This window comes from Corvus brachyrhynchos, unplaced genomic scaffold (assembly GCF_000691975.1).
Source record: "Corvus brachyrhynchos isolate BGI_N302 unplaced genomic scaffold, ASM69197v1 scaffold115, whole genome shotgun sequence".
Lineage (NCBI taxonomy): Eukaryota > Metazoa > Chordata > Aves > Passeriformes > Corvidae > Corvus > Corvus brachyrhynchos.
Genome location: NW_008239553.1, coordinates 22,406,048 through 22,419,250, shown reverse-complemented (window position 1 = coordinate 22,419,250; position 13,203 = coordinate 22,406,048). Strand labels below are relative to the sequence as shown.

The 13,203-nt window shown below is 38.3% G+C and overlaps 1 long non-coding RNA gene across 1 annotated transcript in view; it reads left to right on the top strand.

Annotated features, from left to right (window-relative positions):
• The window catches only part of LOC108448607, a 19,648-nt gene extending 7,319 nt beyond the window's left edge, over nucleotides 1-12,329 (top strand). The window contains exon 2 of the long non-coding RNA XR_001864564.1: nucleotides 8,764-12,329. This is a non-coding gene — a long non-coding RNA (uncharacterized LOC108448607). The remainder of the gene's footprint in view (nucleotides 1-8,763) is intronic.
• The last annotated feature ends 874 nt before the right edge of the window (nucleotides 12,330-13,203 follow it).

Below are 13,203 nucleotides of genomic sequence, written 5' to 3'. Positions count from 1 at the left end.
GACATTAGTCAGTGGGTGGTGAGCAGTTGCATTGTGAATCATTTGTTCTTGGGTTTTATTCCTTTCTCTCCCTCTCCTTTTCATTGCAATTATTGTCACAATCATTATCATTATTTCTATTATTATTATATTATATTTTGTTTCAATTATTGGTTTTATCTCAACCCACAAGGTTAACTTTTTTTTACTTAATTCTTCACCCCACTGGAGGGATGGGCAGTCAGTGAGCAGCTCTGTGATGCTTAGTTGCTGAGTGGGGTTAAATCATGACAGACTGTGAAACAATAAATTGTACCATGGTATGTAACATATATATACACATTGCTGCCTCATAGTGTGGTCAGGGGTCAAAGGGAATGAAGACATCTCTATGTTTTGAGTAAAGGTACTATTAGTCATTTCCACAAGCATCTTGTCCATTGTAGGTGTCCATGTTTTTCCATAATTTTATTTTCACCTCTATTTAAAACTCAACGTATTTGTTTTTCAGTTCTTATCTATGCATATCATCTTCTTTCGACATACAAAACACAAGTTGTTTTCACTTTCTTCATGCCAGCTACCATCTTATTTAGCCAGTTGCTGTAATTTTCCAACAGGAAATGCATTTTGCAGCTTCCAAAATTGTCTAAGGAGAAGGTGCCTAGGCCAAGGTCACGAAGAAGGCAGGGGTGGTAAATGGCCATTTAATCTCTGTGTCACAATCAATAATGAGCCTTATATCACCTCAGAATGCAAGCTGAGTGTGATAATATGTGAATGAAATACAGAAAAGAAGGCAGTTTTTAAATACTTGCATTTGTTAGAAGATGTTCAGTCTTGAGCTCTTGGATTAGCAAGAAGGTATGAAAAGTAGAAAAATATTATAGGCAGCATCCATGTTTACCTCCTATAATAACAATGACTCATTTTTTGGCTCCTTTCAGAACTCATCCTTTGGTGGTGGGATGGAGCCTGGACTAGCACAAATACAGTCCACTGATTTAGTGCCTGTTTGTGCTGGCAGGGCACGTATCCAGTTTTTGCACGCCGGCACCACTCCGCCATGTGGATAAAACAGAACTGAACAGTGATATTAAGAGATACACTTGAAAAGTGATCCAAACTGAACCACTGATGTAGACATGCCCGGAGAGGTTTGGTATGGTGGGTCATGCTCCACTGGATATTAAAGGCAAACCCTGGGTTTTATACATACAGAACACTATTTTGAGCAGGAAGTTTGTTGGCATTTATAGAAGGGACAGAATACATTCTCTGCTCCCCTCAATCTTTCAAATAGTGTGTGCTGAGAAACAAAATTTTTAGACCACCATTCAGATGGAACTTTCATTTTTTCTCTTTTCCTCTTTTGCTATCATGCTGTGCATCTCTTCTCCAGTAGTTTGCATTATTCCCTTTTTCATGTCAAACAGTTTGTGGGTTTTGTACTGTTGCATCTAGTGGGTAAGAGGTCAAAGTGTATATTTAACATACTTCTTATCCTGTGAAACCTGCTTGTCCACAGGATGCTAGGCCCTCTTTTCTCCCAAATGATGACTTTGCTACTGGTGCTTCTGAGATCAAACACATGAATAACTGTGGAAATTAAGATCTGTGCAGTGTTCAAGATGCCTTAGGAATAGTCTCTGTAATCTAATATTTTGCTGTCTGAATGAGTAATGTCAATCACTACTTCAGGGTCTGTGAACTAAGCCATGGGGGCTGTGGGCATGCCTGGTTTGTCAGTGTGCATTTTAGTAGCCAGCAGTCCCTGCTTTTAGCTGCTGGGTAATCCTGCTGCCAGTCTCTAAGTTCTAGGGGAAACCACAGGGCTGGACTGTGGGAACAGAGGTCTTTATGTGTTTTCTAGGCATGGCCAAGGCTCTTAAATTTTACCCTACAGCTCAGACACCAGAAGACCTACACAGGAGATGAGAACTGGGAGACAGCTCTGTTTTTGAGAATGCAAACAGGCATATCCAGATAAGAATCACTGTTTTGTTTTGTGGTTTTTCAGGATTTCCACAAAGACTCCCATGCAAGAGGAGAGGAATAAACCTAGATGTCGTTATTTTTTTCTCTTATAAAACCTAGAATGACTAAAAGATGTTTATAATTTTAAAGTTCTTAAAAATACAATATATGATATGCTGGTCCAGCTGTGGTAAAATTTTCACTTAATTAACTGAAGCCAATATTTTATCTGAGGCAGACTGTGGAGGATGAACAAACAACTCAGTATTCCCTCTACTGATGGAAATAAACACATCACACTATGCTAGTACATGATTGTCAGATAATAAAACCATGACTATAAAGATGGGGTTTTCTAATTAGACTAGACAGAATATAGATATTGTATACCACATTGCAGATTTTCTAGCTTCCCTAGACTGAACAGCTATCTGTAAATATGGGAGAATGTGTGGAGAAAAGTCTGAACTAGAGTATACCATTAATAGTGGTGAAAAAACCAACTGTGACTGCAGTTCCTTCCCATTTCTCTCTCAGCATTTGTTTCTGGAACAGTTTAAAGGAACAGTGGGCAGTATCCTGGTGGTCTGATGGACAGCAAAGTTCTTTTTAGTTCTTGGTAATCATGGTCTCATGACCTCTGTCATGCTGTGGGATAAGCAGAATTATTTTCAGACATGAATTTGAGTTGATCAGAAAGTGAGGATTTTATTTAATACTAACTACAGGAGAGCAGAGAGAGGAGAATTTTCTGAAGGCTTTTCTTCTGAATGGCCTCTATTTGTTTCCTTCTGTCATTGATGGCCCTTACTCATATCAGCTCTGATGCTGCAATCTTCATGCACTTCAGGTATCATCTAATGCCACAGAAGCTGGTCTGAAGCAGATTTTGACTGTTTAGTTTGAGTACTGGTTGCAGAATTTTCCCTTTCCAAATAGGTATTTGGTATTGGATATTCCCCCTGATTTTGAGCTATGTATTGATTAATGAATCACATTTCTGCCCAATACTGAGTGACACCAGTACTTGACATCCTAATGGATAAAATCATCATCAAACATCTTTAACTTCACAGACCTATCTATGTTTCCCAGTTTGGTCCTAATTTTTGTCTACTCTGCTAAGATTACAGGCCTGGAGAGTTACTAAAATGCACATTGCACTTTGTTTCAGATCTGTTTAATTAAAAGTCATTGTGAAGCAATGCTGTTTCTTTCTGCAGCTATGCAGATATCCAGTGAATACACCCAGGCTCTCCTCTGCCAGGGTCCAAATTTCCTGCTCAGCAAGTTTCAGCAGTCGTAATTCACATAAGCTTCCCTGTGGACTGCAGGCTTTCCATCCTTTCCATTTGTGGCCACTCCTTCAAGAAAACAAGGTGGAAGTAGCTGCAACAACATTACTTGCTATCCTGTCTCAAGAATGAAATTATTTCATCATCTGTAAATTTTTAATTAAACTCAATATATTCCTTGCACCTGTGTGGTGTTAGTCCTGTAGTCTTGTTATTTGTGGACCTCTATTCTGAGCTGGAATGGATGGTAAGCTCTCAGTGTCAGAATTTTAAGATGCACAGAAATGGGCTGGTGAGATAGAAAGGTATGTGCTCCTGTAACAACTGATAATGTGAAGAGAAAGTAAAAGGGAGATGGATTTTGCAGCAACAACCATTGACCTTCTTTCTCATTTCAGCAGTTTAATGAAGTTGGTTATGAATCAGCTGAACACTGTTGTAGTGAGTTCTTGCTTCACTGTAATTTTTGTTCTATATGTATTTCTTATATATTCAGCCCCTAATTTTAGCATTGATTTTGCTCTTATGATTTTATAGTCTGCATGAATTTATTTTCTTTCTCATAAGAAAGACAGTAAATAATCCTCCTTAGTGCAGTTTGAATTCACGTATATGTACAAACCCGTTAATATTTTCCTGTTGTACTTGTCTGAAAGGCTTACTCAAAGGAATTTAACCTTTACTATGGGTTAGCTTATTGAAAATGAATATACAACAAACACTACAAACCAACGTGTCAATACTTTTAAAGTATTTAAAGATATATATATATATATAGGAAATGGTATTTTTAACCTTTTTACTTTTTAAAAACTTTTAGAATTTTTACTTAACATTTTTAACTCTTTGGTGAACTTCTAGACCTTCTGGGCTTGTACATGGATGCAGGAAGACTTACTGGTGTTTAGAGACCAATAAATACACACCAAAAAGTTTCCCTTCTTCTCTTTATAAACTGATAATACATTGAAGTGTACCCTGTATTCTAAGGGGTAGGGTAAAAATAGGTCTGTGAAACATGTACTGTAAACTTTCATGGATCTGTCACTGGTTCATCACTCATCTCCTGGCATATTTGGAGTTTGGAAATCTTTACACTACAAGAAAAAAATCCAGTGTTTCTTGGGCCATGTGAAACAGAACAGAGTCTGCAAGAGAATCAGTTGTGTATTTTCACAATTTAGTCAGGTTACATGCAAGGAACATGACAAGGATGGTCCAAGAGGAGCCATCCTTTGCTTTCGAATATGTTTTCTTGAAGGCAAGAGTGATGTGCATACTCTCATGACAAAATTGGCCAAAAGTCCTACAGATACTTTAGAGAGCAGAAGCCATGACTGGCACTAATTGCAGATATTGTGATGAAAAGGTTTGTTTGGAAAAAACCAGAAATTTGAAGATACAGTTTGTCTACTGTGCTGATTGATCCTGATGGTAGTTTTAATCAAGTGCTCTGGTTGGAACAGCTGAAAGAGCAATGTTTATTGTTTCATTGTGGTATCGTTCCACCAGTCTCCCTTGTTCTTCCCTTATTGATGTAAAAACACAGCTCCCACAGCACGGTCAGGGCAGGGAGCTTAATGACACTGAGACTGCTTTAGGCATTCAGGCTGCCAGATTCGGGTGGTAGCATGCATACTGGTTTGTGTTTTCTTGTCAGCCCCAAAATTTGACCAAGCTTTCCTGTTACTCATCTTCATTTGTTCCTTGATTGTTGAAACTTTGAGAGAGCTTTAACCTCAATTTTTATCAGCAGTTCTATTAGTTTTAATTTCTATATTAGGAATTTAGTTTCACATTCTAAATTTCTAGTCACTAAGATCTGAGAGGGAGCTGTCTTTAATCACATGCTGCTCTTACAGACTATTAGTTTTACAGTAGCAATAATCCTGGTGAAATTGATTTATTACAACAATTATGGCCAATTTCAGGTTTGCTACCAAGTAACTGCTGTCAGCATGCCCTTATAACTCTTTCACCAATTCCTTAATTATAAATAATGATTATGAAACACAGCATGCTTCAATGCTGACAAAGATTGACTATATTCTACTATTGTGTTATCAATATGAGGGCAGTTGGGGTAGGTAAGCACTGTGTGATCATTCAAGTGATCTTTATGACTTGCCAATTAAATAAGAAGTTAAATATATTTTTAAATTACCTGAAAAGCTTAACTCTTACCAAGTCCCTCTAGTCAAAGATCAGAAATTATAACCTTTTCCCCCGTTAGAGTCTACATTCATTCTACAATTTTTTCCCCATGTTTCTGTAAAACATTATGCCATCTGTATGAAGACATAGAGCACGGAGCAGAAGAGCACGGCTTTCCCAAGACCTGAGATTATCAGCTTTGTTTTTGTGTTCTGGTCATACCTGATGAATTGATAGAGTATTTTCACAGAAGTGGCAGGAAAAAGGAAAATTCTCCTTTTTCTCCGCATTACATGCTGAAGGTGTTGTTTACCTTCTTTGATCACGTCAATATCTCCCTGATACAAAACTATTGTAAACTCAAGGACTGGCAGTGCTTGGTGGTCTCCTGTTCTCTTCCCATAGCATACAACAATTAACCCTTCTGCGCAAAGAAACACCACTTTAATTATGAGTTGTGGTTTGAGTATAGAGAACTTATTTGTTCAACAGGAGGTTTGACTGCATGATCCCTGTGAGGTGTAATCTGTATGAATCTATGAGAACATCTTTGTCATCTCTAACAGCATCAACTCTCTCTTCCTGTGCTGAGCTCCCACCATAATAGAGATGAAAAGGGAGGGGAGGAAGTGGGTGATCCTGTTCCCCTTCCACCTTCCATGGTAACACATGATCCAGACAGAAGAAAGTGAGCAACCATTCATTACAGCCTCTGTTTGGGGTCTTATCTTAATTATTTTAGTAATGACTATACTAACATCCTGTGAGCCTGAGAAAAAACATTTTCCTGTTATCCTGCATAGACACACCGGTAAAACAGAATTCTCAACCTCAAAAATTTACAATCCAAAATGACAGAAAGCAGATAGAAAAAGAGCATTACAAATTACTCAAGAAGTGAGTAAATGAGCACTGTATATTTAAAGATATTTTGATGTTTATACATTGAAATATTGGTGAGCTAAATATACATAGGAATATGACTCAGACCCACAATTTCTCTAATTACTGTAAATTAATTGCAATTGTACTCAAAAATATTACTAGCATTTTAAAAAAGCTTTTAGATGCAAATAGTTTAAGCCAAAGGATTGTATTAATAAAATTTAATGGTTCTGTGCACTAGTTGTTAATTGGGTGACCTTCTACAGGAAGGACATTTGCATCTAGTCCATTCATATGCGCTTTATAAATGTGAGGCAGCAGAACAGTAAAAACTTGATGAGGCATTCCTTTGTCTCAATTTTGCTAAGCAGAAAAAGGATTCTCTATAATAAGTCACAACAATGGCTCTGTGGCCAACATACTTAGGGGGAAGAGGGCTGTTCTGAGTGCTTGTTAAGGGAGATTAATTCAAGCTAAATGAAATAGGAAAGATTACAGCTTTCCAAAGCAGTTACAATTAAACCTGACTAGCACCAAATGTCACCAGTTAAAGGGAGCACAGAGTGAGTGTGCTCAGCTTCATGGGATACAGTGGAGACATTTAATGATAAAAACTCACTTTTCCATAAAATCTAGGCTTCTTCACAGTTAGGCACCAACCAAGCAGGGCTTTTGTTGTCTGAATTTAGTACTTGACAAAGGAAAGGGTTCAAAAGCTGAAACAGAATCTAAAAGTAGAAAATATACCAGCAAGGCCAGACTTAAGGATTGAGTTCCTCCAGTTGTTCTGTAACTATGTAGCGGAATGAAAAATCTGTAGGTATTATCCAAATAGTGATTAACATTCTCCAGATACATGGAACATTTTCCATGCAAAAGTACAGAAATGTCCCACCTATTCAGTCCATTGCCCAACCTAGTGTCAAGGCCGGCAGGGTTCCACAACTCAGCAGTTCCCCTACCTTGTCCTCCTGAGATCTCCCAGCAAGGACACAGACATCATGTCAATATGGTGAGAGAAAAATCTAATATGTGCTGTAAGACTGAGTTTCCTCAGAGAGGCCAACTTGCTCTAAAACATGGCCATACTGACAAAATTCTTGCACAAGAAGTGGAAATCCTCTATCTTGAGTCTCGACTCATATGAACCATCATCTTCTAATAAGACACCCTGTGTAGGATACCTGCTGTTGTGGATAGGGCAAGTTCCACTTCAGATTGTTCACTCAGTTTTAGGATGCCTGGAAGCCAATGGTTAATCACTGCTGTAATCTCAGTGCATTTCAGCACAATCTATAGAAAAGGAACTGTGAGGGGTGGCAGTTTGCTTTATTTCTGACACAAAGCCTTCTCTCTTCTGCATATTAATGTGGTTCAACTAGTAAGGTAAATGGTTGATAAATACAAATGTGAGCTGCTACCCCAATCCATTTCCTTATCCATTTTATATAGACTCTTAGCTTCTTTAGTCGCTGCTGTAGCATACTGTTGCATTTGTATGCACAAACAACTGTGCTAAACAAAGATTTATTCATATAAACAGTATCTGAAGACACTTTATGACAAAAACCTGAAGAAATAGATATAATAAACAGCTTCTTGATATTTAACACTTTGCTGTTGCAACCATTTAAGCATGTAATTTATTTTAATAAGTCCACTGTTTTCATTGTGATTATAACTGTTAACAAATTTAATCACATATATAATAATTTCAGGACTGAGGCTGAAATCTAGAAATGACACAACTGCATTAGTATCTATCATTTCTTGCAGAAAAAAGGTATAGTATTTGTAAGGCATTCGAGGTGTATTTTCTGCCAAAAAAAATCTTGAGGTGCACTTACCCTTTTGCTACATCCAGTTGGTAACTTTTTTTTATGAAATAAAAGAGCTGCTGGATGGCATAAATGTATCAGACACATCAACACTAGGCTTTATTGTGACTTCAGCTAAAACACATGAAAATGCTTCTTTTTAATCTCTGCTTCTTTATTATTAGAGATATTTTAAAAACATTTCTTAGCATCATATCTGGCACAATCCTTCATGAAAAGAGCTAAATACATTTACCAATGCCAACACGGGGTTTTCTTTGATAGGAAAATAATGAAAAAACTGTCATAACCGCATATGGAGGAGGATTTTGCTGATCATGTCCTGTGATGGGGAAATCTGAATTGGTATATTGCAGTCTGAAAGGGAAAAAATATAAACTTGGGAAATGGAAAGAAATAACTGATACCTTGTGCCCCTGCCCCCTTCATCTTTCAGTATAAAGCTGAAAAGTCTAAAAAATTCATCAGCTGCAGCTTTCATGCAAGCAGGCAAAAAATAGATGTCCTCAGAGTCAACCCAATATTAAGGCTTTAGAGATAAGGACCAGTGTGCTGAATTAAAACTGGGCTCCAATGGGTAACAAATGGACAATTTAGAGATTACTATAATGTTTTTCTTCTATCTTCTCTGGCAGGCCACTGCATTTTGAATCAGCTACAGTTTCCAGGAATCCTGCAAGCTTGGTCCTCAAAGGCATCACTACCTCCTGTGACAAAGACGTCACCATCAATCCGTGTATGTAACTTTGCATCTTAAGAAGAGAGCTGCAGCCCTTTAGCCTGCCCAGATAGTAAAAGGCTTTTCTGCTACAGTTGCTACTGGAATACAAGAGCAAAAATGAACTAAATCACCCTGGAAAGTAGACAACTAAAGAAACATAAAGTGTTCTGAAGCATGAAATATTACCCAGTGATGTTAAATCCTATAATTATGATGTTATTTTATTATCTTAATAATGAATCTTTTTTCTCACATATCAAGAAGTACTGTGAACAATGGCAGTAGCAGCTTACTGTGAAGGTGGCATTCATTGTATTTGTGAGAAAAGTGCAAATAAGAGTAATAAGACTTCTATAAAAGGACAACCAAATGGAACAGGACAAGAAAGATTTTTTTTCCAGGAAAAGTAACTGTACAGATATATATATATAGAGAGAGAGATGTACTTCTTACCCAGTTGGCTACCACAACCCGATATTGCCGAAATTAGACTTTGTCAATACTAAGAGAGTAAAGTGGTACAGATTTGCTACACTGAAAGTATGCAAGTTCTAATCAGAATCCTCAAGGGAAAATCCTCTCTTTGATGTTCCAGATGAATCTCATTAATCTACAACTACCTATTGCACATTATCCATTTATGCATTGTACCCAAGAGAGGAGGTTGTCTAATGATTGAGTTACTGCTCTCCCAGACTCAACTGAGTAACCTGACTCCCCTGGGGATTTTCTCTGTTCCTTTGCTGGTCTGGTCCTAGACTGTTCCGCCCTGGGCTTAGTTTCTCAGAATAGCACAGGGAGGTGCTTGAGACCAATAGAGCTGCTGTCGTGGTGTTTAGTGGAATTCAGAAAAGGTTCATGTGCCTTGGACAACAGAGAATGAAACACATGCAATCAAAGAAGAGGATTTCCAGAACCCAGGGAGCTGAGGAGGAAACTCTGGCATTGCCAGCCAGGAATGCTCAAGAACAATTTCAGCAAGTTGTGCCTCTGGAATGAAAGTACACATTGCCTCCAAGCCTGTGGGTTATACCTGTTTCTGCTCAAGCACCACCTACAAAATACACTTCTTGGAAGGAGAAAAGCTCCTTTTCAAAAAAGTTTCGATCCTCCCCAGAGTATCCTGTTTCACAGGATTTAAGTGTGTCACAGGAAAGCAGGAGACCCATTTTCAAACCTTCCAAACTTTATGTTGAAATGCAGACTGAGTCCCACCTTGTATTCTGACACCAGAATATATCCTGCTAAAGCCATCCCACTTTGTATAAATAATTAACTACTCCTTAACATCTAAGAAATTAGCAGTTATTATGCCAGCACTGAAGAAAGCACAGTGCAGTGAGAGTTGTTGGTCAGTGTTGTTGGGGTTTATTTTCTTCTTTAAGGATATGCTGCTTTACAAATAATCTTTACCTCCTTAAATCATTGCTGAAATGCAGCTGATTCCAGGGAGTTTCTGAACTTACTTGCTCCTGAGGTGTCACAGCAAAGCTCAGATTCCTAGTTCCTCTGTAGAGAACCAGATCCAGGGCTGTTCCAGGAGTGAGGAACATCATAAGTAATCTAAAATGTTTTCCCAGCCAACAGCATCCAAAAATAAGTATAGCTATTTCAGTTCTCTTAGGGAGATAGCCCAACTAATAAAAAAAAATTATTTCTAAAACAGAGCACTCACAGAAATTTGTGTGTGTGTGAAATTTTTTAAAACTGATGCATTTGGTTCCCAAATAAGCTATAGTTTTGCTAATATCAGGGTTTCCTGGAAACGGAAATTGGGCATTCGAAACAACTGTGCAGGCTGGAGTGCTCCCACCTTTACACTACCAGTGAGTGTTTTTCCAGTAGTGATAAAGTGGCAAACACATAAGTGTTACAACCCACACAGGGCAAGGCAGTTTATACCTGAGTTCATGAAGTCAACCAAACTGTTTTCAGCTGCTGTCATTGTCTCTCAAAATAACAATTTTTCAGTATTTCAAGGAAAAAATGTGTTGAATAGAAAATAAGAGAGAAAACCTGGAGCTAAGTTTGTGAGCAGAATTTGTCCTTTTCAATCACAGCCATAGCAGTATCACACTTTGAAACCTTTAAACATTAACCAAGAATAAAGAACATTTCCTGCTGTTTGGAGTACTCATGTTACACGATAAAGTTCTCTTAGCAGTTGAGAGGATTATCCTGATTCTCGCTTTCATCTGCCTGTTTTTTGTCAGACACCGTATTATCACTTGCAGGCTCCAAGTCTCCAAGTAGTGAGTGGATTGCCTTTCCCTCGAGCATTGGGCATCCTTGAAGTACTTACACTCAGCTTTTTATCCTTTTCTGAGTATTATGTATAGCTCACACAGCAATTTAGGAAAACAAAAAAAATTTTCCTGTCCTGCGTTGTCAGGGAGCAGCAAGGACAGGATCCTAAGGGAGAGTGAGGCAGGAGCTGAGGGAGGTCCAGCCCAGACAGTGTCCTCACTGATCAGGACACAATCCTGAAGCACCTGAGCGCAGCAAGGCAGTGACAGGTGCTGGAAACAGGATCCATCCACAGCCTTATCCAGAGGGTTCCATCAGAAGCAGCAGCAGACGGGGCTGCCGACAAGACTGGACACATGACTGTAACGCAGGTCCGAAGGTCTCGTGTGAAATGGGACAGGGAACAGACAGCTGCAGCACAGCTTCAGCAGGGACTGGGGGCTCAGGCCTGAGTTAAAATGGGGCTTCAAGGCCATGGGCAGAAGACATGGGTGGGAGTCCCAGGAGAGTCTGGTCAGCATCATTAGGGTCACCAGTGCTCTCAGGGCTCTGATGTGAACGTTCTGTCAAATCCAGTAGAGACCCAATTCCACACATTAATTTCTACTCCTGTTTTTCCTTGTAACATCCATCCTATTTCTTTCTTCCTCTGAGTTTCGCATGCCAATTTCACTTTCAAATTGTCACAATGAAAGTTTTACCATTGATACATTTTTTGATCATCAAAAATTCAGAGAGGCTTGCTCCTTTTAAAGTTTCCCCAGCACTGGAATACCCCAGTAGGACCATAGCATCACAGCTCTCAAATGCAGGGTAAAGTGAATAAAAATAATTGTAACTGAAAAACAAATATTTTGTGAAAACTTAATTAATTGTGTTAAAATTAGGAATTGTAGAACTTTATGTGAAGGCCCTACTAGGTACTATTAAAAATTTCATCACTGGTCAGGTAAAATTCATCCATTCACAAATTGCAATGAATAACCCTTTATTCTTAAATAAAATGTATTTAATGGTGTTTTTCTTATATACAGAGTATATTTCAGTTTCATCTAATAAAAAGCCTGAAATACTTTCAATTATGTTTCTGTGCTTTTTAAATTGAAAGCAAAATCTTGTCTACATGACACCACAAAAGCTTTGATTAAAAAAAATAAATTAATTATGAGTGCAGAATGACAATGCATAGAAGGAAAAATATACTGGACTGAATAAAAATGCCAGTAAAAGCTATTCAAGGGCTGTGATTTTGTTATTATCTTGGTTTACATTTTTCTAAACATGCTGGATCTTTTTTCTTCCTTGAGCTTGCAAAAACAAAAACTTCACTTTGATTTGTGTCTCATTCAGGGAGTTTCTAAGACAGCTGGTAAACAGTTAAGGGCACTGGCACAGTTTCCAGGAAGCAGGTGCTGCAGTTCCCTCTTCAACAGTGTGAAAGTGATAAGGGCAAGAGGGTTCACACTACCACCGTGGCTGTGCAGTTTGGGAGCTGGCAATGTAGGTGTCAGTGATGAAGATACAACTTCTCGTAAGTGGACCTATCTGGAATTTCAGGCAGGGAAAAGACTTTTCTGAAACTCCTAATTGCCAGAATGAGGGTGGCAGTTACTTAGATACAGGGAGAGTTCTGTATGTTTTGCTGGTTATCATGAGAAAATTCTTAAACTGGTGCAAATTAATTGCATTTAATCTCCAGCTGACAGTTATTAATAGTCAATACCAATCAAAAAAGGGATTCTCTGATTTCCTGGGAATATGAAAGAAAGGTCTATCTGCAAAACAAGATTAAATTTGGTGTTTAACTTCAGATTTCCTGCTTTTTTTTTTGATAGAAGGTTAAAATTGGTTATCCAAGGCACTTTGACTCCAATCAGTCCAACCACACATAGTCCATTTGCCAGCATTCCTTGGAATTGCATGTACAAATTCTCATGTTGGCAGCTGAAGGTTACAGAAAAGGAAACAGTCCAGCACTTTAAACCTCATCCTGGAAAAGCCTGTACCTTTCTATTTTTGGCAATTAGGACTTCTGTTGTTGTTGCTTTCTTTGTTGTTATCATTTATGAGGAAATATCTGTGCCAAAAGAGTATTTTCTTGAGATTT